Raw genomic sequence first — 3882 nt, 5'->3', positions numbered from 1 at the left:
AGCTAAATTAATTACATTGTCAGGTTTCTAATGATTTATTTTTTCATCATCTTTATCTCACTAAAATTTTTATAATACTATGCAATAAATTATAAATTAATGCATGTGTTTATTCAACAAACATGCACTCAATGCCTGCCATACTCCAGACCCCATTCTCGATACTAGGATATCATAAACAAACCTAGCCAAATTCCCTAACTTCATAGAGCTTATATTTTAGACAAAAAAGATAGACCTATAACAGGAAAGACATACAGTCAACAAATAAAAAGGTAAAAACGTGTATAGTAAATAAAATAATCTTAAGTGCTATGGACAAATATGAAACAAGGTGTACAGGGGCTGCTGGGGTTGGAATGTCAGACTCTTTTATATACAGTGAACAGGGAAGACCTCATGCACTGGCAATATTTAAGCAGAGGCCTGAAGGATAAAAGAGAGTGAGCCTCATGGATACAGCCTCATTTTCTCCTGTGAGAAAAGTTTTCTAGGCATGACAAAAGCAAGAGCAAAGGTGCTGAAGCAAGGAAGTGCTTGACACATTTTAACCTACGAAACTGCAAAAGGGCCAGAGCAATAGAAAGGAGTGAGTGGGAAAAGGACTGTAGTCAGCAAGGCACTAAAAGGCCTTACAAGGAGAAAATAATTTTTCTGTTTTTACCCTGAGTAGGATGGGAAATCATTAAAGGATCTGAGGCAGAGAAGTAACATGATGTAAGTTTTGAAGAGACCACTCCAGCTATTCTGTTAGAAGAGTCCGTATACACTGATGAATTGTGTGAAGGTGAGAAAAAAACAAAAGGATGATTCCAAGATCAATTCTAGGAAGCTAAGTCTGGGACATCTTCCTTTGAAATGTCCTTTAGACTACAAAGTGGAGATACTGAGTAGAGAGTTGGATGTACAAGCCCAAAGTTCAGGAGAGAGGTCTGACCTGGAGATACACATTTAGCAGTGTCGAAATATAAAGTCTTGGAGCTATAAACATCAAGTAAAAAAGAGTGTGAGTGGAAAAAATAAGAGGTCTAAGTGCTGAAAACTTCAAATTTTCAAATTTCAAGGNCATTTAGCAGTGTCGAAATATAAAGTCTTGGAGCTATAAACATCAAGTAAAAAAGAGTGTGAGTGGAAAAAATAAGAGGTCTAAGTGCTGAAAACTTCAAATTTTCAAATTTCAAGGTTTAGAGGTCAAGATGATTAATAAGAACCAGCAAAGGAGACTGAGACGTGTGACCTAGAGGAAGATCAAGAGAGCGTGTGAGTGGTGGCCCAGAGCCATAGTTTGAAAGTGGCTTTTGAAGAAACACCACTAATATATGAGATCTGAAAATATTTCTGTTGGAAACATTAGCAAGGAGATGTCTATTCATCTTTTGAAAAATTGTTTTTATAGAGGGATAGGTATGAAAGAGGGATATATATAAAAGTCTGTTGTTACTGTACCTGGGATTTAATTTATAGAGGTGAGGACGCAGAGAGGTTAAATTGAAAGAAGTCTTATTACTCACAATTCCCAAGGGAAGGGGACATGCTGTGTCATGCACGACCACACGGGGAAACACGGGGTCAGTCGGGAAGCAGGAGTGAGGGAGAATCATAGGTCAGAGCCTTCACAGGGGTTTTCAAAGGAAGGAGTTAATAAAGCAGGGTAGACATGTTGAGTAAGCTTAGGATTGGATAGTTTGAATAATTTTTGTGGGCTCTGGTCTATGAGAGTGGTTGCTAGTTGTCCTGTACAAGGCCCTGAGGTGATTTAGGGCAGGAAGAATATTAGCTTTGTGTGTGAGAGTTTGATAAAGGAGGCGATTAGAAATATGGATTTTGGATTAGTTGGCTTATACATAAAAGGCACACTTTCAGGCAACTTGTTTGTTATCTCTAGGAATTAGGTAACCCTGGAAGGAGCACTCTCTCACTGGGTCTGCAAGCCTCCAAACTGTCAAAGCACTATAAAAAATACAGAAAATAAAAAAATAATACTAATTTCTATAGTTTGAATGTGTCTCACAAAAAAGTATGTGTTGAAAATTTAATCCCCAATGCAACAGTGTTGGGAGATGTGGTCTAATAAAAGGTAATTAGGCCACAAGGATTTAATGCCATTATTACAGGAGTGGATTCATTATAAAAGGAGGACTTTGACCCCCTTTTACCGTCTCTCTCTTGGCTTCTTTTGGCCCTTCCACCATGTCATGATACAGCAAGAAGGCCCTCGTAAGATGCCAGCACCTTGATATCAGGCTTCTTGGCCTTCGGCACTGTGAACTAATACATTTCTGTTTATTATAAATTACCCAGTCTCAGGTATTCTATTATGACAGCACAAGATGGATTAAGACAGTGACTAACACAAAACCTTAATGGAATAAGTCTATGAGAAGAATCACGGGAGGAGGAGAACTGGAATCAAAATAAAAAACACCTGCAATGAGACTTTCTGACCCTAAAGAGATCAGAGAAATGAGGCAATAACTACAGGAAAAAGTAAAGTCACGAGTGTGTTTTTCTCACCACTGTAAGAATGTAGAATTTACATTCTTTTTCTGTACCGATGATCAAGAAAAGAAGAAAAAACTTATCGATGCGCTGGTTCCCAGAAGTGGAAGTGCTGACTTCAAATCACGGACCATTGTCCTAGAGTTAATGAGAAAAGAGGCAGAGTATAAAGGCACAGGTGCAAGTAGGTGGGTGAGAGTGGGAAGCAGAAGAAGCTCTGTTCAATTGATTCCATATTCTCAGTGAAACTGGAAGTAATATCATGAGCTGAAGGTATAAACCATAAAAGATGCCTTAGAGGTTTGAGATGACAAAAGGTATGAAATAATTTTCTAACAGAGTGGGACCACTATTGATTTCAAAAAATATACTAAGATTGCCAGGATGCACTTAGAACCTTCTTGAGATTAGTATTTGCAGAATTGAAGTGAACCATTGTAAAGCTCTTTTACTTGCCCATAGTCCTGCTGACTGGGCCAATTGCCGAGCTAAGGCTGTATGGTACTCTGGCTCTTGTTGGAATCCTGCTGATTTAGCCGATGGTTGTGCTCCGGCCAATTGTAAAGCTACACAACTACGGTAGTTGTCGAGCTAGGGCTGGGTCTGGAGCTCACAAACCCCTCAAGCCCATCCAGACTGGGTCACAAGCCCTTCATATGGCAGGATGGGTCCCCAGACCCTCCACACGCAGGTCTATGAGCTAACAGGTCCTTGGAAGCCACAGGTTGGAAAAAGGCATGGCCGCTCGTGTGGTGGTGGCTGCCCCAAGGCAGTAAAACTCCAGCCAGGGTGGCCGTGCCATACAGGTGCACTAACTCTGCCCACACACAACCTATTCACAGCAAATGCTTGGCAAGATTCTGAACGTCTGAAGAGCCCCGACTATTTTCCTATATTTTCCCAACAATCCATCCTTTCAGGGTCCCTCACCATATAATCTATACCTTCAGAATCTTCTATGACGTTCCCTTAGCAGGATAACTAACCCTTACATTCACACATTACACATTCCATCCCAGTCCCAAAAGTCTTTAGCTTATGACAAAAGGTATGAAATAATTTTCTAACAGAGTGGGACCACTATTGATTTCAAAAAATATACTAAGTTTGCCAGGATGCACTTAGAACCTTCTTGAGATTAGTATTTGCAGAATTAAAGTGAACCATTGTAAAGCTCTTTTACTTGCCCATAGTCCTGCTGACTGGGCCAATTACCGAGCTAAGGCTGTATGGTGCTCTGGCTCTTGTTGGAATCCTGCTGATTTAGCCAATGGTTGTGCTCCGGCCAATTGTAAAGCTACACAACTACGGTAGTTGTCGATCTAGGGCTGGGTCTGGAGCTCACAAACCCCTCAAGCCCATCCAGACTGGGTCACAAGCCCT

The 3882-nt window shown here is 40.5% G+C and overlaps 1 pseudogene; it reads left to right on the top strand.

Moving 5' to 3' along the window:
- Positions 1-3882, top strand: part of LOC103608702 — a 27549-nt pseudogene that overhangs the window by 3766 nt on the left and 19901 nt on the right.

This window comes from Galeopterus variegatus, unplaced genomic scaffold (assembly GCF_000696425.1).
Source record: "Galeopterus variegatus unplaced genomic scaffold, G_variegatus-3.0.2 Scaffold8712, whole genome shotgun sequence".
NCBI lineage: Eukaryota > Metazoa > Chordata > Mammalia > Dermoptera > Cynocephalidae > Galeopterus > Galeopterus variegatus.
Note: the sequence above shows the minus strand (reverse complement) of the source record. Positions and strands in the feature narration are given on the sequence as shown.